General features: G+C 32.4%; 1 protein-coding gene and 1 long non-coding RNA gene across 3 annotated transcripts in view; both read left to right on the top strand.

Moving 5' to 3' along the window:
- Nucleotides 1-27,646, top strand: part of Rbp6 (RNA-binding protein 6) — a 387,192-nt gene that overhangs the window by 137,101 nt on the left and 222,445 nt on the right. The gene's annotated exons all lie outside the window — the stretch shown is intronic.
- LOC149905755 (uncharacterized) lies at nucleotides 23,080-24,136 on the top strand. Of its 2 annotated transcripts, none has more exons than XR_016457048.1 (3): nucleotides 23,080-23,195; nucleotides 23,280-23,354; nucleotides 23,435-24,136. It is a non-coding gene; the product is annotated as an uncharacterized LOC149905755 (long non-coding RNA). The 2 variants fall into 2 exon arrangements; XR_016457047.1 differs by having other exon boundaries at nucleotides 23,169-23,195; nucleotides 23,447-24,136.

The following is a 27,646-nucleotide window of genomic DNA, read 5'->3' as shown; positions in this document are numbered from 1 at the left end:
TGTATTATTGGGATTATGGATAGTGGTGTGATTAATTTTAGTAAATAATTCAAGCACTTTGTTGTAGGAAGATAGTCACTTTATTTATCTTCAAATAGAGTATCGAAGGTATGTCTTAACAGTCTGAAGGATACGAGTGAACTACACATAAAGAGCTATATAACTCAACTGTATTTAGGGTCTATACAACACTCAAAATTATACCTTTATTTATGACTCTCTTCGAGTATTTCTTACCCGTACTTCTAGGAATCTATACAATAAATATTCACAAGGTTTAACATGTGTTACCAAGTGTTGAGTGTATACAGGACTCACAATAGGTTTACCAAATGTGCATGATAAAAAAAAGGTCGTTGCAATAAATCACACGTATAGTGTAAGAAACGTAATTGCTTTTTAAGAGAGAAACTTTTGTAAATGAAATCAATATTTCAACACGCCCCCTCAAAAGTTAATCTCTTTTCCAAGTTACAATTTTAATTGCAATTACATATTAATACATATACAATTATATTAATACATCATGATAACCAAAATTCTAAAGTTGAATACAATACTCTTAATACTGATCGACATACCTTCCGCTTACTCTTTGTCTGGGACGGTTGTTACTAACCGTATACATAGTGATCCGACATTTGTCTTCACGATAAGGGAAACCCAGGAAAACCTTATCAGATCATTAAAAATATATAAGTTTACATCAAGATACAACTTATTTACTAATCAATCTTCTGATGCCATTTTCGCTCTTAACTCCAGGATCCTCCCTGGTAGTGGCTTTGTCAGCATGTCTGCAATTTGAACACCTGTTGACATATGTTTAATAATTTTAGTATTATTTCTCATATTGATCCCAAAGGAATTAATATTTCATGTCAATATGTTTGGATCTAATAAGGCTTGTTGGATTGTTAGCTAGTACATCCATTTTACTATTCATATATTAAGATAGGTTCTTTAGTTTTCAGGTTTATACCTGCTGCTAAAGTTTTTCAACCATATTGCATTTAACAGCTTCATACAGAGCCATATATTCAGCTTCTGTAGAAGAACCTGCCTTATTGTACTCCAACATATTGTACATCAATCATACAACTAGAAGAATTAACCCGTTGTACTTTTCTTTTCAAATACTAACTCGAATCAATTATCTTATCAATTTGTCTAATTAGAATCAAGTATCTTATCAATTTGTTCTTATATGTTTCCTTTACATATTTAATTTTAATCTACTTGTTTTTAAACATTACCGAGTTCTTGTTTATTTTCATTCACATGTCTGCTTATAGTTAAAGTCAGATCATTGTACATGAAATTAAATACATTAGATTTCCAATAAGAATTCGAAATGGAATACCGTCATTCTCATTGGATTCCATTGCCTCAAAATCTAAATTGAATTTTATGTAAGTAGATTTTGATCACCCATTGTACTAAGTTTATTTCATACGGTTTTAATATTTACTTATGTGCTTTGATCTAGTGTTACGACATTATTTTGTCTCGTGATTCTAAAGCTAAATAAGAATTTAACCTCCTTTTAAATCACCCATTTTAAATTAATTCATTAAATTCTGCATCGTTTTTCAACAATAGTCACTCACTATAATCACTAGATCGTCCACATTTAATTCAGTATAAATATTATTAGAGATATCTCATCTATTCAGTATGTACATGAATCGATCCTTAAAATCATTTGTAAAACCTTTGTCTAATAGTCTTTTCAAATATTTCAATCCAACATCTGGCAACTTTCTTTAAGCAATATGCTACCTAATGCTTTGTTTAATTTACAATCGGGGTTCACAAGTGTTTTCACTTTTCACACCCTCAAGTATTTTAATATACTGTACGATTAACTGACCACTTAAAATGCAGTTTAATCAATCTGGTAAACTAACAAGCCATGCTGCTGTTAAAAGACTTAAGTTCAAAATTGTTGCAACCGATATTTTTACTAATACCTCTAGCAACTAAACGGGCTTTACACTTTTATGGATTTCCGAACTCATCGTACTTTATAAGTTTATAATATCCATTTTCATTATATACAATATTTGTACTAAGTACTTGGTTTTGATACTAAAGTCCAAGCTTTTTATTTACAAATAAAGAATACCTATAGTTCATCATTAATTGCATTTTTCATTGTTTAGCATCATTCCTATTTTCAATTATCTCATGTGAATTAGGAGTAAATATACAATGTATTATGCGCACAGTAAATAATGAAACGGCTAATAATCATCTTCATTAGATGAAGTTTGGCTTTTAATATCTATCTGATATATCGGTTTCATTGTCAATACTAATTGTCTGTGTCATTAAATTTTAGGCACTGTATTGTTTGTATTTTCAATACTTCGATAGCCTTCTGCCTTATTATTTTATTGATGACTAGCTACTGAGTTTAACGCAAAGTTATTGACTACAGTTTTTCGTCTAGGTACTGAGTTTAACGTATAGCTGCTATTTACTTTCAGTTTTCACCAACTGAGCTTATCACATAGCTATTCATTCAGTTTTCACCAACTGAGCTTATCACATAGCTATTCATTCAGTTTTCACCAACTGAGCTTAACACATAGCTATTCATTCAGTTTTCACCAACTGAGATTAACACATAGCTATTCATTCAGTTTTCACTAACTGAGATTAACACATAGCTATTCATTCAGTTTTCACTAACTGAGATTAACACATAGCTATTCATTCAGTTTTCACCAACTGAGATTAACACATAGCTATTCATTCAGTTTTCACTAACTGAGCTTAACACATAGCTATTCATTCAGTTTTCACCAACTGAGATTAACACATAGCTATTCATTCAGTTTTCACCAACTGAGATTAACACATAGCTATTCATTCAGTTTTCACCAACTGAGATTAACACATATAGCTATTCATTCAGTTTTCACCAACTGAGTTTAACATAATATAGCTATTCATTCAGTTTCAACCAACTGAGATTAACCCATATAGCTATTTTTAACTGAATATATAAGGTTGTCAACTGAGTTTAACGAATCGTTAGGGACTTCAGTATTTAAACCTGAATCAACCTCGTCTCCCTTTGCCTTCGATTTAAATTTACATCTCTTTCTACCACATATTTATTACTCTCCACTTTATACGCTCTATACCCATTTTACCTTTGATGACTTTTCATCAAATTTGTTTTACTGGTTTCAACATACGGCTGATTCGAAAACCTAAAGGTATTTTAAATATGGAGTTCGTGGCAATGTGAGATGATAACTGATACCTTTATCTACCTTTTAAGTAGTAAGATAAATTCTCTTTAACATGATCAGTAAATAGGTTTACAATACATCAGATTTATTTCTCATAAAATATGTTACACTCTTATGAGTGAATTCATCATTAAACATTACAAAATAATTTTATTATTATTTATTCATTTCTTTTAATCATGGGAACCATAAACATCTGATTTCAACATTATTTTATTAAATGACATTTACACTTGTTTATTGTTTATACAAGCTTCACACAAACAGGTAATCTACCTTTTCATTTAATGTCATCTATTAGCTACTAGATAATTTAACTTTATCAAACTTCTAATAGATAATTTAAAATTTATCTTTTCTTATTTGACCTCGTCACTGATGCTAATATTTTTATTCGGAATTAGAATCTTTATTTTAATAATTAATAAAGTTTAACTTACCGAAAATTCCAGAATAGATATATTGTATTTCGGCTTACCAGTCATTGCCGTCTTACCATTCCACCTCACTGTCAGCTGTCTTACTAACTGCTAAAAGGATATTTCACTTCCTTCATTTGTTAACTGAAAATTTCCAGCCATAAATGCAAAGCTGTCTTCAATCACTGGCTCAGCTTGAATGGTTTGAATTGTCCTTTGTCTTTCTGTACTTGGTTTGGACTTAAAGCGTTTCGAGAAGTTACGACATTCATTTTTATAATGTCCTCTTTTTCCACAATTGTGACACTTAATGTGCCCTTTATAATTTATACCATTTTGTTTCGGCTTGACGATTCCACGACGTATTTTCGATGATTTTCTAAGCTCCTTATTATTTCGTTTTCTTTCATTAGTTTTCTGTTCAACATGTAGAACCATTTTACTTGTGTCAAGACTTTCATTAACAAGTTTAACTTCATGATCTAATAATCTTGTTTTCACGAAACTTAACGTGATGTTGTCTTCTGACAAAGTCTCGATGGCTGTTATAACACCATTGTAAGAAGGTGGTAAAGTAAGCAATAGTTGAGTCACTTTATCAACCTCTGAGATAGTCGCACCGGCTGATGCTAACTCCGATATCAAAGAATCGAACATCATAAAATGTTTACACAAATCTGTGTCTTCTTCCAACTTCAAATTAAATAATTTCTTCCGAGCTCCAATTTGTTTTGCTACACTTTTTCTTTCGAAGATATTGTTTAGTACATCAAAAATTTGTTTTGTCGACGATTCTGGTTTCACGTAACTTAAATACGAATCGGACAAATATTCAATTAACACATTCTTTGCGGTTGACTCCGATTTCTTCCACTTGCTGTCAGGATTCGCTGGTGCTGGTTTATCGATTACATGAATCACTTCAAGTTCATTTAAGAGACTGCGGATTCTGAACTTCCATATATTATAATTTTCACCGTTGAAAGGTTGGATGTTTCTTTTAGATTTTATAGTTTCCATATTGTTTATAAAATCTTTATCTTCACTCTGAATGTTTTACTTACGATACATTCACTAATTTTCAATTGCACTTTGAAATTTTAATTTTCTTCCTCTCAATAAAATTTGTATTTAAATTAATCAACAACGTAGCCTGGGCCCATAACCTATTGGGATTATGGATAGTGGTGTGATTAATTTTAGTAAATAATTCAAGCACTTTGTTGTAGGAAGATAGTCACTTTATTTATCTTCAAATAGAGTATCGAAGGTATGTCTTAACAGTCTGAAGGATACGAGTGAACTACACATAAAGAGCTATATAACTCAACTGTATTTAGGGTCTATACAACACTCAAAATTATACCTTTATTTATGACTCTCTTCGAGTATTTCTTACCCGTACTTCTAGGAATCTATACAATAAATATTCACAAGGTTTAACATGTGTTACCAAGTGTTGAGTGTATACAGGACTCACAATAGGTTTACCAAATGTGCATGATAAAAAAAAGGTCGTTGCAATAAATCACACGTATAGTGTAAGAAACGTAATTGCTTTTTAAGAGAGAAACTTTTGTAAATGAAATCAATATTTCAACATGTATTAATATAAGTACTTGTTGCAATTTAATTTGTACATGTAAGTAACATATTTAATTTCGTTTTTTTTTGGGTGTGTGGTCTATACTATAATGTTTGATCAATACGATACATTTATTAGCACACCTAAGATAAAGTTGAATTTACATTAATAAAAAATTAATTGAACTTTCTCTACGTCTGATTATTATTCATCAACTGCAAATAATGCAGTGCCATCTATCAGTTTTTCTCAGTACTAATGCGTTTGATTGAGAATGTTAGAGATGGCTCTATCGTGATATTATAGCAAACTCTATATTATAATTGAACATAGAGCTTATTCTCTACTTCTATACATTTAAAACTTATTATTATATTCTTATTTCTTTGAAATGAGAAGAAGATATTATATCTGCTCATAATAATATGATGGTTAATATTAAATATCTACCTACTATTGATTTACATATACATTACATTAAAAATATATTTTAAATCCGAATTATATAGTTACTAATTTTAAAGTAAACAAAAGTCCAATTATAAGTAGAATAAACATTATAATAATTTATTTTGAACAAAAACATTGTCAAGAAAGTGAACTCAAGTTCCGAAAATGTATGTAATACCTTAAGAACGTCTTTTTGGAACTCTACCAAGAATAATTGATATTTAAAATCCAGCCCCTTCACAACACGGCATGCGCGTTAGCCATTCCCGTCGGCGTAATGAGTTTTGTACAAAATATAAGGGTATTCACCGACAGGCTATCGGAGGTATCGCGGAAGTGGTGTATTCATGTAGCAGCCGAATTCGTGACTTGTCAATTTTGTTCCGATATCGATTCGATCTCGAGACAGGCGGCCGGCTAAAAAGTTTGTAACACGAAAATGCACTGTACGCACGCGAGCTGCCTATATGAAAATTTGGAAGCAATAATCATGCAATGTCATGTTGTAGAATAGAAGCTTGTGTACTTCGCTTTTTGTTTACGACGGGGGTTGTCAAGCCACTCTTGCGCGGTCTTGTATAATAACTGCGGTAAAAGATATAGCAAATATAGTGCTGTTTATAATGCATATAAATAATGATAATAATAATTAATATAATCTGTATACTACAGTGAGGGTCCTACGCTTAGAGAAAATTCATTCCTTATCGATTTTAAAATACGCTTGGGGACACGTGTTCAGCTTTCAAGGTTTTGTCAAATAGACTCTTTGTATTTTAAACAGGGGTCAGACCAAACAACTTCTACTGTAAACAAATTTTGAAATCTAATTTATATTGAAAGCTATTTTGTATTTCTATAAATAGATTCGTCGTGTGCCTCTTCAGTATTTGTCTAGAAGAGGAAAAATCTAAATTTACAACAACAGATTAAGTAAATTAATTAAAACCACAAATCGAGATTTACATGGGATTCTATAAACAACTTGATTGCTTTACAAAAATTCAAATAACTAAGGCAGTGTCTCAAGTAGAGGTACATTTGAATATCAAAGACGAAATTCAAATTACGGCGTTTACAATAAAGGTTGAGTCGGTACGGTATTACGGGGCGATGTAAATTTCCGATACTCATTTCGAGGATAAAGTTCAAATGTCTTTGTCGCGGATTGCGATCCTTCAAGTGCAACTGTTATACGGGTAATTTTAAATTTCGCCGGAGTACAAATTTGGATGCTACGAGTAGTTTCGAACAATCCTTCATTAATACTGCAATGAATTGTTGAGTGGTTTCTAGTTACACGCTTAATAAGTAGTTCAAACAATGCTACAAGTACGGCGAGGAATGCAATACAGCTTGAAATATGTAATAAAAGTCAACATGTTGGTTCACATTATACCACAGCGGTATTTTATAAGTATATGCAGGACTCGTGGCCTATAATTTTTTAATCGGTTCGCTTAAATATACGAGGAAAATACAGTTTTATATGAAAACTTGAGCCTGACTTTGATCACATTGTATTCGGATGAAAAGCAGCTTATATGTTACCTCATGCTTTTATGTATTTATTTTCCAAATTTTTACCCAAATCAGATTCTTTTTTACGTGATAAAATTATATGAATTTTGATTGTATATCATTATGATAAAAAATTTCATATCCACGTCACATGTCTTACTTTTTAAAACTAATTTTGATAAAGTATTTTATTTTGGTATTGCCTGGTTCTTTATTATTAGATTTCCTCTACACACTTATAAGAGTTAAAACAAGCACAGATCTCGACGTCCTTTGAATAAAAATGTATTTACATAAATAGAACCTTTTTCATTTTGTTTAGAATACCCCAACATTTTGTACACAAATAACGCTCGAAAGAAATTCGATTTATAAATTAAGACTACAAAATCAGATGTAGCTACTCAATATCCACGAAATCCGAATAGCTTTAAAGAAATATCTGCGGAGACTCAAGTCTCTTTATCTGTCCCTTCTGACCTACAATTTATTCCATGCCTTTACGCTTGACTTAAATGCCAAAGCAAGACAGTTAAGTCGCAAATCAAGTTCTTTTGTACTTGTTTTGAGATGGTTACTTATGTATCTGTTTCGATTTAGCTGTTGTTAATAAGCAACTCGAGGTTGTTTGATGTTTGAGTTTTTCTTTTTTAATTATTTTCGTCCACTAAAAAGGTGTTTTTGGGAATCTATTCTTAGAAGGAGTAACAAGTATTGTTGTAGTACCTAAGCGTTTAGATTATGTTTTTTGGTTTATTCATCATTATTTATTATAGAAACATTATATTGATCTTTATAAGATCAATATAATGTTTCATAAGATATACATTTTTAGGCCAGTTACATTGATTATTACGCTTAACATGCTTTCTACGAATAAAGGATTATGAAAGTTGAATTTCATAAGAATAACATCTGCGAAATACGACTTAAGGCGGTATAAAAACATCCTAACCCGAATGTTAGAAGTTTATTTTTAAACATGTCATCTTTTTCTTATAATGAGAATATTTTGCTAATTAACGCAGGAGTGAAGGGTGAAAGCTTCCTGCTGGACTTACTTAAAAAGTATCTTTTAGAAAAACTTTCTTTTGACAAACTTTTACATGGTTTATTTTTAAGAAGATTAGATTCCTCATTTTACAAGTTTGTAAATGTGATGTAATAGGGAATTTTATTTTCCATAAAATATTGACCTTACAAGGCCTTTTCTTTTTATCTTTGTCCCTTTGTCCCATGGGAACGATGGACATTAAACAAAGAGAAGATTGTTAGGTAATAAGTTTATTGAAAATTTCAATTATATTATAGTTCTATATTTTAAACAGCATTTAATATAAAAACAAAACAAAATCATAACAAATTAACTCACAAATCTCATACACATAACAACAAAAATTCACAATTCCCATTACTTAACAGAATTTAGTTAACGCAGACGTTTAAATCAATTACCGTCAGTAGCGATCCAGCTTGAATTGGTTCTGAGATAACATCTCCACTAGCCAACAATAGGCTATTATGTGAGTAGCTTCATCTGGCCTGATAGGAAGGGGCAGTGTATGCTGTGGAACAACAAGGTTGAGTTTCTATTGGATTGATATGGATATTGCTAGTGTAAATGTGCTCTTTACGGCGTTCTATATTGACGTATTTCTGATTCGAATGCTGGGAATCTGAGGTATTTTTTATGAGGTGAATAGTTGAAATTCTACTGATTTTAAAATGCAATGATTATTGAAAAAACATGAAATATAATTAGTGCAATTTAGAATTATTGTTTACAAAATTTCGCTAAGGCACATTAAGGTTGTTCACATAAAACAATAAACCTTTATTGTTTGTTGATAATGTTCACAATGTTTTAATTCTAATTAAACACACTTTACTAAGATCTTCAAAATTCATAAGATAAAATCTCCTGTGGTTAACTGAAATCTGAAGATGCACTGAGACCTTGTTTCGTTTAAGACTTAGACTATGGCTTATGGCTTAATCCTATAGGTCAATATATATAAATGAAATTCAAAGCATTGTTATGCAAATACCAGTGGTTTGGTCTCCATCGTGAGTGTACAAGACAAAGCGACAGTGACGACCAGTGTCTTCCTGCATAGCGTAAATTCGATATCATAATATCGATTGAATTAAATGATAATGCATTTCATTTCATAAAGAATTTGGAGTATATTATATAGGGATATAATGTTATTGGTTGTACAGTTTAGTTCATTCAAGCACATTGTTATCTTAATTTATAAAAGCAGTTATATTTTCTTTGATTCTTTCGACTGAAGTTATATTTTATTCATCATCAAGGGGAATTACAATATTATGTTCATAAATTGATAAAAAAATCGTCTTATTTTTGCTAATAAAGTATTCATTGGGAAAATTAATAGTAATTTTAAATGACTTAATGATTTCATGATTTTGAAATACAAACGCAAAACTGTAAAGTCATAACAACGTAATATTCCTATTGTATCTTTCTCGAGATTTATTGTTTTATTGTAGCATTCTCTTTTATAGCGTCATCAGCAGAAGTTACCTGGTGTTACACGTCGTTTCAAAGTTTCTTCAGCCATTGATGTTTTTTATTGCTGTAATGTTATAAAGCAGGATACGCTTTATGTGACCTTTATCTATGATTAGACTGTGAATTCAAGAAACAGACTTTTTTCTATTTCTTGCTTTGGTATTTGTTATTGTACTGTAGCCGAAACTCGTGGCTTTATCTGAGTTAAAATCAATTGTTAATTTCGGAATTAAAACATATTTCAGGAAAATATTATAATAATTACCTACTGATTATAGTTAGTAGGTATTTGCTCGTTTTTAGATATAAATAAAGTTGTTGCATTGCGAGCTTTTTAGACATTTAAATTACATTTATTTATGTATATTAAATATTCCTAGTTTGTTACACTTAAAATATATATTGTAATAACAAAGGAGATATTTAAATTTTTCGTTTTACATGAAATAAAGAGGAGCGGTTACCGAGCGCACGCAGGTACCTAAATGGCATAGAATTACAAATAGCCTTTTCATTTTTTCTCCTGGGGCATCTCGGTATCAGTCAGATGCATAGCCTTGAGATGCAAAGCGTGAGTGAACGAGGGCTTTTTATATTTGCGGGAGCCACGCTTGAATTTGCATAATATTGCTTCTTTAACGTTTGTATTGTGTATGATATACTATAGAACATGTATATGGATAGATCTGTTTGTATAGGTTCATTGATTGGAAGATTTGTGGTTTAATACCATGGTGGGCAGGCATTCAAGAATTTATGATAGCTCTGATGTTGGAAGTTCAAAGGTCAAAATGCGTGATAGCCATGTACCGTAAGTGAATTAAAAATTCTTCATTGTATACTACACCAGCTTGCGATATATTGAGAACAAGTAAACATATCTATTTAATCAAGTCAATGCTGTAAAAGTTATTTATTAAGTATTACATTTTTACCTACTGGAAAAAGCTTTTTTCAAAAGAAAAAATGTATAGTTCGACCTTGCTAAATGTATTGACAGAGCGGGACGTAATGCACGTGTATTGTTCACATCTCTTTCTGGCACGTGTAATTGACTGCAGCAGAATTGAAATTATTTGTCATGGTACGCCCCCGTGATTTTTTGCAAGCTTGCCTTTTCTAACAGACTTTTTTGCTTCTTAATATTATTTCAAGAGTTTATATTACAAAAAAACAAATCCACACGAATTGTTATAAAGTAACTTGTCTGTATTCAATCTGCATAATATTGCTTCTTTAATATGCCGACCACCTTAAAGGGAAAGGTGAAATTGCTTTTTTCTCAGCGCGGGAAGTCAATGAATTTAAGTCAATGGCAGATAGTGAGGGTCGGGATGTTTGTCTAGTCAAATGTGATGGAAGCGGACGGGTGTGCTCTTATTTGCACTTCTTTGAATTTGTCAAATTTCCACGGAAAAGTTAAATAGTGGGGTTAGTAGATTGTGTTGGCCAGGGCGGGTCGGGAGAACGAGTTTGTTATGAGTTTCTGAGTCTTAGGAATGTGGGCATTCATAATGTTATCTTGGTCTATTAAATTATGTTCTAAGAAATATGTTTTTTTTTTGCTTAAAACAACACAAACATTGTAGGTACCACTAGGTACATACCTACTCATAATCCATACTAATATTATAAATGCGAAAGTAACTCTGTCTGTCTGTCTGATACTCAATCACGCCTAAACTACTGAACCAATTTGCATGAAATTTGGTATGGAGATATTTTGATACCCAAGAAAGGACATAGGCTACCTTTTATTGCGAAATATGTACCACGGGCGAAGCCGGGGCGGACCACAAGTTAAGCTATAAAATAAAAATAGACATTATTTGCCTCAACAATAATCAGTTTAACGAATGTAACATAATTACGAGGTAAAAATTAGATAAGCTACATGAAAATAAACTCACTACTTAACTCATAAATATGAAGTTAAAATAGTAATTGCACATTCCAAAAATAACACTGAATAGATTTCTTTCATTAAATCAACAATGGTCTGGCTTGTGTTCACAAAATATGTCATAATATGAGGGCAGATGCTCTTTCCAGTGACAGGTATGGCGCACGCCAAGGCGGCATTATTTGCCCCGGGTTTATTTATTCGAAACTTGCGCGTTTTCGGATGACCACTGTCCACTCACAACCTGTCACTGTATTTCCCGACCCTTTATTTTCACTTGACAAGAATATTCCGAGTCGCGTCCTCTCGATATTACATTCCGATACGACTTTTTATTCGTGATACATTTTTCCAATTGTCTCCGATGCGCGCCTCCACAGTGCGAACTAACGGAATAGAATTTTCAAACAGTTTTGATTGATAAAGGTAGACAGGTTTTCGCTTTCTTTGTTTGTGAAATTAGATTCGGGAGGTAGCGTGAAACTTCAGTTCCACTTGATTAATGGTGATTCGAGGGGGATTTGAGAAAAGAAACGATTTTAGGCGGGCCGACCTTCTATAGAAAATGAATTAGTCGCCGAATGGTTCCGCATCCGACCCACTAATTTGTATGTAGGCGCGCGCGTGCTTAGTTTTGATGCAAAAGCGCGATATTATCCAATTTTCCGAAACAACGCTCGAGTTGTGTTAATATTTGATATGTTCTCGACTTTTCTGGAATTTAACGCGCCGATTAAACAACGCGGGCCGAAGGATTATATATGAATATTTAAAATGCTATATCGGTTCTAGTTCTGTGGAAGCGCAGCAGTATTGTTTATTGCAAACAGAATCCATTTGTAAAATATTTATGAAGTACCTACAGATTAAATTTATCTTTCAACAGCTATCTCGAGTTACTATTTCATTGCTATTGGAATAGACAGAATTCAATAAAATAATAGGTTAACTGAATTACTATTATTATTAATTTTAAATGGTCTTTTATTGTACACACAAAATGTGGAAACTTCCAGAACCTTAATACAAAGTGACCATTTGAACTTATAGGTTCATCACCATTGGTGAAACAGTTGCACCCCGCAGGTTGTATGAACATTAAAATAGAAGGATTACTTTTATGGCCCAGTCGGTCCGCTTGAGATAATATCGCTTTATTTTATGGATGCAATAAACGGTATTCGATTTTAGCCAGTCATCTGTATGTGATTCCGTTATAAGGGATTTGATACCGTGTAAGCTAAACCCTGGATTTCATTGTTCCGTTCTGATATATTATGTAAGGCTCGAATTACTATGTTGTTAATGTTTTGTTGTTTTTAACGGGTGTAATTTGAATATTTCTTAACAAAGGAAATCTAGAAGATCGACAATTCGGCTGGAAATCTAAATAATACGACTCAAACTATCTACGTATAAAGTTTAACGTAACATTTACACGATCAATCTGAAAAATGAATAAAAAATTTGCATTTATAATAAATAATGCGTACCTCGTCAAACCTAAGTATTTTTAGACACACCAAAAGCCAGAATTTTATGATTCCACGTGATCCAATTTACAGGTATAAAGATGCCTCTTAGAATAAGAACTTTTCAAAGTTTACATTCACACAATCAGAAAGTGGGTTAACGAGATTCGTACAAGAAAAACATCTCGTTAGGACATACATTATTCAAGCTTTAGCGAAGTTAACTCGCGTTCACGCGTTCATTAAACAGACAAACGGACAAACTTGCGATTCCGGTAATGCGTTCGGCCCGCCCTCACTTATCACCTTCAAACTATACCGAAGTATTCGGAGCCGTGTACACGGCCTGCTTATTTAAATTTATCACTCAACTTTTATACTCTAAATTCATTGTAACAGGTAATATTTCACAGATTATTAATTACGCAGCGTCGGCATCCAAGGTGTAACTCTTATTACATTATGTCAGTTGCAAATTGAAAAATTCCCGGGGCGTGTGTCCCGTCTCTCCGAAGTATTTTGGCAAAATTATTCTCATTCATTAAGCAGAGGAGTGGAGGGCGCGCGAGATTGTCGACCTACCATTCACTTGTGAGTAACGAGGTGACTTCCTGTTATTAGTTATGTCGAATTATTCCTGTTGTTCCCCTGATTCTCCTTTGATTTATTCGCCTTTTTAATGGGCCGCTTGTGAGAGCTGTTATTCGGATTAAGCGTTTAATATTCTCTAATGAGATTGCACTTCAATGTAACGAAACTATATTAAAGGATGTAAAGTAAGTCTTTTAGGTGGATAAACTTGTTCTACTTTAAATTAATTTATTTAATATAAAACCATTTGAATCCAAGAAAGTATAAATGTATAATTTTTTTCAGTTTTGCAACCATACAGATCCATTTCAATGAAGCATGATAAGCAAAATAAACACCTAAAACACGTCTATAACACGCCCGAGTATAGGTATATTAAGAAGAGCTGGAACGTCAACACATTTACACATTGCACATGTTAGGCCGGGAGATACTGACACAAAATTTCGGGCCATTTGTAACAGGATGGCGGTCTAGAGGGGTCTTAGTACGCAATGACAAAAAGAAAAATGATGGTCAGAACGCTGGTACCGGCGGACTAGTCGCGTGGGCGTTAGTCACACTCGTCGGATAAATAGCGAAAGTCCAACGATTTGTAACACAAAAATTTTAGAATTTACCGATAGCCCTTAAAAAAGATGTAGGCGGTAGTGTCATGCCATACAGTTACGATGTGACTTACAGTCCGCCATACCGACGTGAATGCGTTGATTTAAAAAAACAATTCAACCATTTGTACCGAGCTCACTTTTGCACAGGTAACCATCGTCGTGCAGCCATTTACTAAAATTGCCATGCCATACTTTTCGGACGATTCCAAATGGTCGCCATACCGCGGAAAAGTCAAACGATTTGTAAATCGTTTGACTTTCGCTATTTATCCGACGAGTTCGACTAACGCCCACGCGACTAGTCCTCCGGTACCAGCGTTCTGAGTTCTGACCATCATTTTTCTTTTAGTCATTGCGTAATAAGACCTCTGTAGAACCGCCATTCTGTTACAAATGACCTGAAATTTTGTGTCAGTATCTCCCGGCCTATGTATGTGTCATATTTTTCAATTGTTTATAAATACAGGGTGATGTAATTGGTGTAGTACGAATATCTAAAAATCTATGAAGAATTTTGTGATACAGTAAATGGAAGAATTATAGACTATTTTACAGTATTTAATAAAATCATTTAATTTTTTGTTCATTTTCATTAGAAATGTCAATTTTTCTCACCAAGGTGGAAGTTTGGATGATAAGGATCTTGTTAGAAAAATATAAATTTTGACTAAAATCGGCATTTTTTTTTTCAAAAATCAAATAACTAATTAATAATCAGAGTTATCACATTATTAACCTTTTGAACGCCAATGACATCTATAGATGTCATGCGCAATCGTGCCCTGTGCGCCAACGACACCTATACATGCCAAGAAACAGATCATAGATAAATACAAAATAAACATATTAAACCTTTACTTTTACGTGTTTTATTTATACAGTTTATGAACTGAATCCCCAGTTATTACATAATTGTACACAGTTAACAAAATTGCCAAGTAGTTATTCAAATATTTGATGACAAAAAATAACTTAATTAATGGCTAAAAAAGCATGTTCTCTCGCGCCAATGACATGTATACGTGCCTACTAGTGATGTAGTGTAATATTCAAGTAACTTCATTAAAATTTCAGCGAAATTACTCTAATTCGCTTAATTTTTGTAATAACTACAAAAAAAATATATAAGATTAGTCACTGAGAAAAAAGGTAAATACTACATTCTTTGGTATAATACCATATTGTCTATATTGTGGATATTGTTGATTTGAATATTTTCCTTTTCGCCAATCATGCGCATCCCTAGCACAGTACCGATATGCAATCCCTTCTGCGCCATTGACATGAATAGATGTCGGACTGGTGACGTCGTAAGCGCGTGCCGTGTTGTTAAGTGCGGAAAGTTGTAAAAATATTTTATCGAGTAGCGGGCGAGTGAGCGAGCAGTTTTAAAAATTTATTACCTAATAAGTCTAATCAGTGCCTTTATTAGAATATTCTTATGATACAAATTGTCGCTATGTCATATCAAAATATGGTAATTGACCTAAATAGGTACCTACATATAATTAGTATTTGTAATAACTCAAGTATTAAACTAAATGATTGGAAAATAAATATGTAGTTTTAATGCAATTCCCTTTATTTAAAGGTAATAGTTGTTTTGATATTTACAAATAAACACTCCACAATAATACCTATAGTTCATATAAACTTAATAAATAAACTCGATAAGTTATAATAATATACAGCTACACATCCCTAATCAGAAGCGAGAGATTATAAAAAAAAAGGATGGTTGCCCGCGCCATTGGCATGTATACATGCCAATGGGGCGTAACTGATAGTGAATAGTGCTGTAACTTGCTGCAATTTTATATGTATTTTTGTATCTCAAAAGGTTGATTTTTTTTGTTGATAGTTGCTATAAATGTGGTCTTAAGTTTTTACAGTAGGAGATGAGGTTAAATAAATATTATTTTTGTGTTATAAGCTGTTTATTCAAATATTCAGACGTGAATTATTATGTTTATCGATAACATTTTGGACTCCCTACTATTTTCAAGGTTATCTCATTGAATTTGTGGCTTGGCGTGGAGGGCACGGCGATGCGTTTTTGCTCTGGCGGTCAAAAGGTTAAAAAATAAGCCAAACTATACACAATTTTTACCTACTTGATGCAATCCTCAAAGATCTCAACCCAATAGAGTTACTATGGGGCATTATTAAAGGGAAAGTAGCATCACAAAATGTGAACTTTAACTTGAAAACTGTATAAGAATTATTTAGAAAGGAAGCAAATGCTATTAGTCTGGATATGTTTAGTGACGTTTGGAGAAAGACGCGAGAACACGAGGAAAAATATATTCAATTAGAACCAAAAGTAGATAATTACACTGACTCATTTATAATAACATTAAGAAATTCCGACAACGAAACATCGAGTTCTTCGAGCGATGAAAGTTACAGTGAAGTAGAAGATTACGATTATGATTAAATAGATTCTTCTTCTTCTCTATAAATACTGCTTTCTGAATTGGTGGTAAATGTTAAAACTGTTAAACTGTTATGACGATTCAAAAGTGCTTCTAGAAGAAGTCTAATTGTATAAATGTTTGAGTTTGAGTTTAAAACCAATAGTGTGAAAATTATACAATAAACATGTAACACATATTTGTTAGCGCGTATTGGTAGGTATTACGTACTTACTACAAATATAATATTTCTTAGATATCTTTACTCGACCAAAGTCAGGAATTTAATTATTATTTGATAATTGAATGATTATTAATACTTTTATCCAATTGATTATTATTAGAATAAATAATTAACTTCATCAATTGATTTACTTTTAAATTATAATTTTACAGGTAAATTATGAGAGCTTTCATAAGTAATTATATTTGCATATACATATCTACAACGCACCCATTTTACAATTCAAGTCTAAAATGAAACTAGACTCTAGAGTCGCATTTATTTTTGAACATACTGTAAGTGAAATTGCATAAGTGTGAGTACTGTGAACATGCCAGCTTTCCCTAATTGACCGATAACCGTAATTAATGAGGCATTATTTATAATCTATTACAGGGAGCGTCTCCAATCTCTACGCATTACGCACGTCTCTTAATACCTATCCATTAATTAAAACTTATTTTGTCGCAGAACACATTTCTACGTTGACAAACAACCTTCGTGCGAGTAATTCAAACTTTAACTTACAGTTTACTAGCTTTTACGTGTGGCTTCACGTTCACTAGTTTCTCATAAACATTTGCTTCTTGAAGATATTGAGAAACAAACTATGTACAATAATGTTAATTAATTAATAAGTTTTGTGTACGCTCTATCTTCACATGGGAGAAGATTAAAATCGTGTAATATGTAATAAAATAGTTCTTAGCCAAAGTTTCAAATATTCTAAGTTTTCAAGAGCTTTTACTATTATGTTTTTCTACGTTATTTCAAGTTTTTATTAAATTTCAAATCGAAAAATAACAGGTTTTTAAAATTATCAAATTTTCGATACAAGATAATATTTTGTAAACGCTGTACAAAGCGTTCTGCAATTTTCAATTTCGACATCCAATACAATCCACGTTCGAATTTCCGCAAAGATAGAAAATCTCTCAAAAGAATAGCGTTTAACGTGAGACAAAGACTGATTTAGATCTCCTCTGGCGAGACCCTTTGCCGGACCACTATTTACTTTTCCCAAGGAGCCGTTCACTTCAGTTCGTAGCACCCAAATCCCGCTGCACAAAGCGAGGAAAAACTCGCAGTTACACATCTTAGCATGAATAGAATTTTAAATATTTTATTCTTAAACGCGCCGGAGCTCTTAGCAGGGACATAATCACAGAGTGTTCGCGTACGTGCTATCGTCATCCGAAGATAATTGTACCATATAATTTTCTATACTTAACTCGTAATGAAGTTTATTCTACTTCATTGCGAGACGAGGAATGTAATCAGTTGCGAACTAATACTACGTCGTTTGCTAAGCCCCTTCGCGTATGGTAATGCCTCGGCGACGCCGTTAGTTCTTTTGATTGTTGGCTCCTCTTGTCGAATTAAAACGAAGATCGAGATGGGGTGATTTCGAGAAAATTAAAGGAGCGTCTCATTTTCAAGGATCGCTCTTTACGGGTTATTTCAGTATATTAGTATGATTGTCTCAGCCGTGCTTCGTTTGAATTATATTTACAACACTGACACTACTATTTCCTTAAATTAATATGAAGTTTTTTTTTCTTCCTTATTACTCCGCTATTTATAATGTTTATTTTATTTTAAAATTTGACTATAAAACGTTCCAAAGTTAAATAATTATTATAAAATAGAATCTCTTCATATTAAAAATTGCTGATCTACCACTAGACTGACATCGCACTGACATAAAATAGAAAATAAAAGTTTTCTACGGTTCTAAGTATAATATTTTTATTATTATATACTTTGTTTTCATAAATATAATACCTATCTAAAGACAATTTGCATGATAGGTAGGCCCTTGTGATAGAGCTAGGTTTAGTAATTCCAGGATTTAATGAAAATTAATTAAAATCACCCGTAAAAATATATATAAACCAGTAAACACAATTTTTTTAAACAATTGACGCCTACAAACCATACAAGCAAGTCCTTTTAAAAAACCTACACCTTAGATAAAAGTTTAGCTCAACGAACGTTCATCTCTATCTTATTACATCTTAAGCACATAATATTATGTAAATGGTGTATAAAAGGTATGAATTTCATTCTGTTTTAATATCGTAACCGCTTCATCGACCGCTGACGCTTATATTTCAACACAGATGCAAATTAAATTACTCTCAAGTTTCGCTGACTTAGCCACACTGTTGGAAAGATAACTTGGCGCTTGTCGCTCTTGCTTAGGGATTTAGGTATGTACGTATTCAGATACTAAGTGGAAAATTTCTAATGAAAACACTTACGTCTCCCGTTCGTTAAGGCGCAGACAACACGAAAGTTATTCGAGCCCTTCGCAATTCAATACGCGAATTCGTGGAGCGTACAAAGTTTAGCGATATAGTTGTACGACACCACAAAAGACGTTTAAGGGGCAGCGCACAAAACACAACAATAAACTTGGTCGGTTCTGCTGACCGCCGCAAAAAGCGCCCTGCGCACAATACAAACTTAAATTGTTCGTGAAAGCATTATGCACTCGGTTTCAATTTCCACGCGAACTAGCCATTGCAGATGTTGGGCGACACTCATAAATATGATTTGAAAATCGTTTTATGTATAAGCCATAAACTTTTATCTCCGCTGACGTCGTTGAGGATCTTCTATAAACGATTCTAGTTAGTTTCCTGCACAAAAGCTGCAGACGTTTTAATATTGGACCGTTTGATAGTGGTATGTATCTGTGAGTGTAAATTTCATCCAGCGGAACGGCCGTCCGGCACGCCACCTTCGCCTGGTCAAATAATAACGTCCTAGTAGCCAACTATTGCCTAATGTATTTTAACTTAATGGAATAGTGTTGCCGGCACTTCCCGTCCTTGCAGTGTTGCGATTTAAACCGTACTTAGAGCTCGAGACACTCGGAACTTCAACTTGATATTCAATTTAGGTTTATTAAAAGACATTATTACTCTGACCTAGAATTCACGATGACTAGAAATTCTTAAGCGTTTTTCTGTTTTAGCAACATCCATTCATCAATCAACTTCAAGAAAATACCGAAAATAGTTCATTTTTCCTCCGCAGTTCTAGACAGAAAGTAGTTAAAGATTTTCACACAGAATAGAATCAATCTTATGTTTAAAGTAAAGAATTTTTGATTAAGGAAGGAAAAGTTTTTTTTTTTAATTTTTGTGAGTGATTTATAAATATAATAAATAATAGTGCCCATATTGTGTGGTAATAGATTTTTCATTTCTTCTTTAAGAAGACTTTTCTTTCAAACATTTTAAGGAATTATTGAGTTATTATCATTGTATAAAATATTACTAGTAATAGAATTAATAAGAAAAAAATATTAATAGCATTTACATATTTGAACATTGCACAAAACATATAGATTTAAACGCCCAAACATGACTGAAACTTAATATAATACTCTAATTACTTTCACGTACTGACAAACAACAGACGTAATTTATAGGTGTTTGTAAAATAAACGCAAACATAACCGCGGAACAAAGCTAGTGATTAATTTAAATAGTGCAATTGAGTACTGTGTGCGTTTACAATATACAATCCATTAATCTACAGCGGAAGAGCTTTCTGTACCGGCCACAAATTAATTGCATTACCGAGTAGATTACGGGTGTGATAATAAAAGTATCTGTGGTTCTTATACGAGTATTAAATTCAATATTTACGCTTTATCTAAAACCTAATAAATTTTTCACTAAAACTTTCCCCTTGAATATGTAACTAACTGTATTAAATAATGAATATACTACTCCTATAGGTATACTTAAAAAAACCGCATCAAAATCCGTTTAGTAGTTTAAAAGATTTAAAAATACAGGGACAGGGACGAACTGATAGCGATATCAACTTTATTTTATACTATGTAGTGATTTAACTATAATCTTATCGACTGGGTAGAGCACCAAAATATATTTTTCTGTACAAGTTATTCAATGTTAATCATAGTTTTATACTATGACTAAGCTAATAATAAAAAAAACTAATACGCACTGTCGTAGCCTAGTAATTTTATTGAATCTGCGCTATACGGCAGATTTTAAATAATTTTTTATAACATTTTATAGAATTTTATATAAATATTTTGTATTGGTTCGGTTAAATCATGTAAATAATCTTTAACTAGAAGATGAATAGGGGTTTTAACTCATAATTTAAATGATATTTTTCATACTCGTAATTTTAAAATAATTTCTAAAAAAAAGGTATCCATAATTATTTAATTATCTGAATCAGAAAATAGAACCATCACGTATAATTTGAAATTTTAATTTGTACATCAATCTCGTTTTAAATTAACATCACAAAATTAATTTCCACTCTATCATAATTGTATTTAAAACAAATATTAATAACGAAGCGTTCATGAATAGAAGACAATTATTTAATACATTTAACCTCCTGGAGCCTGCGGTCATATATGTGGGTATGACCGCGAAAAATTGTACCGTTACATTCATGACATCATAACAAACGTTACATACATGACTGAATGTTACTTACATGACCATTATAAAGCTTAGTACATATAACAGTTATCTTTTCTTCCTAGCATTAAAAAGTTAACGTCGACACGGTGTCTTACACTCACACGACCGGAAAAAATGGAGATATAGGTAGGTAAAACCAATTCATATCATAAAATAATGAATTAAAACAAAAAGATGCATAAATCAAAATTGTATTGAAAAAATTGATATTTTTTCCGCTTTTTATTCCTTTCTGCCTTTTTCGTTTGTAGTTCTTTATATTTCTCGGGATTTGGAACTTGTAACTTCTCTCGATATTTTTTTTGCCTTTCGGCATTCGACAACGTCATCTGTAATTTGATTTTCTCATTTGAAAAAATAATTAATAAAAAAAATGAAAAAAACCCAACTGACACTGCAAATTCATAACACGCAGTCGGAGGCTACACGGCTACAAAATATTACTGGCCTCTACCCATTCTATACATCTTATATAGCCTCCGAATGCGTGTTATGAATTTGCAGTGTCAGTTTTTTACTTTTTTTAATAATTATTTCATTTTATTCTTTTTTTGTACAATCAGGTAAAACATATTAAGCTAATGGAAACTATAAATAAAGACCAATCCAATGATATCTTGCACATCAAAATCCGTTCAGCCGTTTAGATTTGAAAATATTATCGTCCTTTTTTCGCGAAATTTTTTAATGGACCTATATGTTCTAAGCCTAACAATATGTCATGACTGTAACGTAACACATTTCGTTACACATCGTTACAATCATGACAAAAAATGCGGGCGACACAACCTTAAATTAAAATTACTACTCGATTGTGAATGCTAAGAACCACGAAGTAGTCTGATTCTTTAGTTTTATAGTAAACCTACGTAAAGATTTATAATAATAAGACAGAATATATATACTTACCTCGCAATCGAACACTTTAAATACCCTTTTTTCGAGCGACAAATCTCACATCAACACAAAACACCATTTCTCTCAAAGAAAAAATGGCTGCTTTTGTTTTTTAAATGTTGCCAGCATGCCAAATAGTGTTGCTACTCAAGAATATAAGAGAAGGATTCTGATAATTCTTATAGTATGGCAGTTAGAGACGTTACATACGTGACGTTACACACGTATAAAAAAAGTGGACAGTTTTTAAAATAATAATAAAAAATCGATTAAGGCCTTTTTCATTAAAAGATTTTTATGTACATTTTGAATAAGAACCGAATAACTTAAATTGTTCATAAAAATGCGAGTCAGTCATACCATTTCGTAGGGGTTATCAGTTTTTGTCACAAGGGTGTTAGGTGGACAAATATTTTTTATATGGACATAAAAGTGGAGCTAGTAAAAAAAATATAAAATAAAATATTTCTGCAAGAGATAGATTGAGTTTATGAAATAATCTAAAAGAACACAAGCATACCTTTGATTACATATCTAACAAAACACTTATTGTCAAAAAACGTTGATGCCATATGAGAAATAAAATGGGAACATTGAAAAAATAATTCATGTACAATTTTTCGCGGTTATACCCATATATTACATAGACAATAAAAAAATATTTCAACGCCATCTTTTGCGTATATGCGGGAATAATACCTCAAATCGATGTAGTGGTATGTCATCCACTATACTAATCGGTTTTTGGTTTTATAAGTGACAGTGATTTGAAGTATTCTCATTTAGAAGTTGACGGTGGCTGTGCGACGGCAAACACGTGGTCAGTAATCTTACATTTCTAGTGGAACCATTCGTATATTGCAGAATATCTTTGTATATCTAATGATAATAGATATTATTTCAGGAACAGCAATAGTTATTTTGTAAGATAAATCTAAAACTTGTGAAAAATAAGAATGTTTTCTTTTATGTCATACTGGTAAGACATTTGGTCTCAATTCTTGCCAAATTGGTATTGGTTACAAGGGCCCCATGTATTACCTACATGACATTATTTAGTTTATGTTACAGATTTTATTATAATTTTCAAGGATTATAAGATACTGAGATCTACCAACACCTGGATGAGTCAAATATTGACCAATATGATGGACCTATGGAGTTTCTTGCCGGTTCTTCTCCATAGATACTGCTTTCCGAATCGATGGTAAATGTTAATACTGTTGGGACGATTCAAAATTGCTTTAAGAAGAAGTGTAATTGAATAAATAAATGTTTGAGATGAAGATAATCCCCCAAATGATACCGATGAAGCCGCCCAAATTCCAGAAAATTATTCTTCTTCCATTTGTCCAATGAGATTGAGTCATTTCAGAACAGAATCGTCACTATGTATGTGATCTTCTGTTGTTGGCAGACCATCTCGGGGACGCACATGACGTGGACCAAGCATTAGAGGAGGCTGACCGAGAAGATGGATTAGAAATTAGATCTAGGGGCGGACGTGACAATATAAATACACCGCCGCGCCGGTGTAAAATACTTGAACTGGTCGTTTCTCACCCTTAAAAATACCTAACTTTGAACCAAGGTGCAAAAAATAGACACAGAACAATGGATAGAATAATAAATATTTAGATTCAAGTTTAAAAATATATAATAACTAAAAAAACATGTAGTTTTTCTTCATTTTCATAAACTTATTACACTTGGAACTGGGACCCCCTGTAATATATAAATGACATAAAGAAAATCCAAGTTTTCCACGAAAGATTTTTTTTTCCATTTTTTTGAATATCTATAATTGCATTAGAACAGATACAGCTAATTTTTATTAAAAAAGAAAGAAAAAATAATCCTGGGTCTCAGGAGGTTTAATACGAATGGCGTGGTGAAATTTGTTTGTCACCAGATTTGGCGTCAGAAAATAATTGTATAAAGTCACATTCATTTTCAACATATTATAATATTCTTAATTGTTTGTTTAATTTAAACGTTAAACAGTGGCTTGATTAACAATTCTGTTGCTTTTTGATTCAACTAAATACCTACTAGAAAGAATGTGCCACATATTATAACTTAAAATTAATTTAATATACCAGTTTATAACAATGGACAGATAATACTATTATACTATGGCTCCCGCGGAATCCATTAAAATGATAATCAGGACTAATAATTATTATGTAATACATAGCGTGGGCTATGTAATTATTAACTAAGTACACATTGGTCTACAACGCGGCATCCTTGTACTCATTTGGTAAACAATGCCGGATGCAGACAGTAAACAAATAATATACGATGAATTATTGAGCTTGTTACACTAACAATTATGTATGGACGCATAATTAGCTGAAGTTAATTGTATATTGCACTGTCACTTCAACGTTGGTAAATAACAGTTCAAGTCGTATATGAGCTCGTATTTGCGATATTACTCAAACAGTTGAACTTGTAATGAACATAAGGAAACGTAGTAGCTACTTATCAAATAAACAGGGTATGGCGCAGTCGATAAGCTCCAAAGCCTGCATGTGGAGACAGGCGACATCTCACTGTTCCAAAAGTTACTCACAAATTATTGTGCTGACAATTACTGGTTACATTTCAGTTAAATATTTAAGGGAAATATGTATTCTGGCTATATTTACCATGAATTGGTTGGGAGGTAAGTGAAGAATCGGTTTCAAGACAAGATCTGGAAAGATTAGCCCTATTATGTTAATCATTATTTTCCTTACCATTACCCCAGTTATGAAAATTGTTTTGTAAATTGCATACGAAAGAATAAAAAGAATGACTACAAACAATCGTCCAGTTAATATAAAAAATAAATAAACTAGGTTTTCACTCCTGAATTTTTCAATAAAAATATCAAAATGCTATGGATTAAACCTTTGACGCGTTGTTTTGATGCTATAGCTTAGAAGCCAAAGGTTATTTTTGTGTCCTGAAAAAGTGGACCACAGTTAACTACACAGCCTTTATAGGTAAAGCGGACTCTGAAGTTTGACTGACAAACAGACAGCAAAGAGTACGTGGTTCTGAATCCAGTATATTGCTTGTTTATTTTGTAAAATATAATCCTTGCCTATAGTTTGGACCTGTAGTTTTTAGGTTACATATTAATATGATATTTATTACGAAATAGTTCATCTACAATTGTTAAACATTTGAAAATTTTATACGTATGTGATCTGAGTAAAGATTTGCTTTTCCTATTATTTCATCCAAAGAGCGTTCTGTTGTTCTTTATAGCCATAGATGTTAAACGTTTTACTTGGAAAATATATTATCATTTTTCATAAATATGGGTATAAAATATAACTCTAAACACATGATTAAATAAAATATCCTCGATAGCGCACATGGCTTCCGTTACCAGTCAATAATATAACCCCATTGTCTTTTATTTGCGTCAGGTCACAAAATGCAGTGGAGCGTTGCAGCGATGAGATTAAACCTTCTAAATGGGCTTAAATTTTAATCGCTGTTTAAGGCTCACCTAACGGAGGCATTGAGTCGCTAAAGCCATAGATAAAGGATGATAATATAAACTCCCTGCCTCTTATGGACGTTAGAATTTTTAAGCGATTTTATAATTGGGTCAAATTGGTATTTTTTTAAATAGATGCCTGTGGATACATACGTTAATTATTATGTTCACCAAAGACAATTTTTATTGCATTTTTTTTTTCAATTGTGCCTTCTGACATTTCATCACTGATGATCCAGTCAAAACTTTGCCTATAATTCGTGATTTTCAATTATATAATTATTTTAGAATATAATACGCAAAATAATATAACATAAATAGCTAATGTATTTTCTAAATTTAATGTTGCTTAAATTGGTGATACGTAAATTTGTATACAAAGCAATTATTTCTAAATTAAGTTCATTCGATTAAATATCCCTTCTGAACGTTATAAATAGCATCTTTAAAATACCAATGTGTACCTTTACAGATGGCGTCCACGCTATCATACCACAACAATAAAATTATGAGTTAACATATTTTGAAAGCAACTTAGACGATATTAGAACGAAACTCATAATTTTACAAAAACAAACAGTAGACGCTCATAAATGTCTACATCGGCGACGTTTAAATATTTGCCTTTTATAATAAAAATTGTGAACATTCCACAGTGAAATAATGAAAAAATCAACCGACGAGTGGCGAGCGCAGATCAACAGTGACTAGACGCGTTATTTTTCATCCGGCTTTATTTTCGCGTGGTACAACATCGAAGGCCGGCATCGAACGGGATTCTAATCAATTTAATTTATCAGGGATCCCCTGGAGGCACCCATTCACTTCATTTAATGCGCGTATTTTGCGGCAGAGCTGATTGTTTTGAACCATTCGGCTATACGGTCCATTTAGATTAATTATTGGATTACTTAATTTCGACGAGGAGTATTTATGAAGTTATCATACTTGCACATTTGCTTTGCTGCGGTTACACGATGTATTAATGGAAATTGAATTTGTTGGTGCGTATATTTTGATATTGATTTGATATAATGTAACAGCAATGGATAGTGAATTCGTTAGATATATTGCGCACCGGCTCAATCCGTAAGATGTATTATTAATTATCATCAAGATTAAATAAGAAGGATGGCAATCGAAGAGCGGAATGAGGGTGGAATTACGACAGCGGCAGCATTTGTCCCGGCAACTAATAAAGGAGACAATATTGCACTCGATACGTATAAATGTGCGAGCAACATTTGGGGCGTGATATTAATTCCGGCAGTAATTGCTATCGGTTTCCACCCGAGGCTGCAGCCATGAGCCATGAATACGGGAGTTACCGCTATTTGTTCCTGACGTTGCGGTTTAGGGTTTTACCTCGACCCGGTCCTATATTTATTTTCTTCGAGTTTTGTCCAAACACACAATAGCCGAGTGGATTATCTAGACCGTTTCGATAGTTGGAGGTCGAACGTAGCGAAAAACAAAATGTTAAATTACACTATTGCGAGGTAAACGGACCAATTAAGTTGACGGTGTATTCAAAATATTATCTTCTTTCGATGGCGGTCAAGTTCTGACGGTTCAAATTTTAGTTAGAGGATAATGCAGGAGGTCGGTTATCGAAATCTCGCCGTCCATAAATTAAGCTGGTTACAGCAACTCTACACGTTAATTGAATAAAGCCACATAAAATGCATAGGGAACTATTTATAAAATATATTTTAGGTGTAATACAGAATTGCAAATTTTACTTAATGATAAAAGCTTGATTTTATTGTGTA

Source organism: Colias eurytheme, chromosome 9, assembly GCF_061535395.1.
Source record: "Colias eurytheme isolate Ceu_HAF_F1 chromosome 9, ilColEury1 Martin Lab GWU primary, whole genome shotgun sequence".
Lineage (NCBI taxonomy): Eukaryota > Metazoa > Arthropoda > Insecta > Lepidoptera > Pieridae > Colias > Colias eurytheme.
The sequence above is the reverse complement of the archived record's forward strand: the minus strand, read 5'-3'. Positions and strand labels throughout refer to the sequence as shown.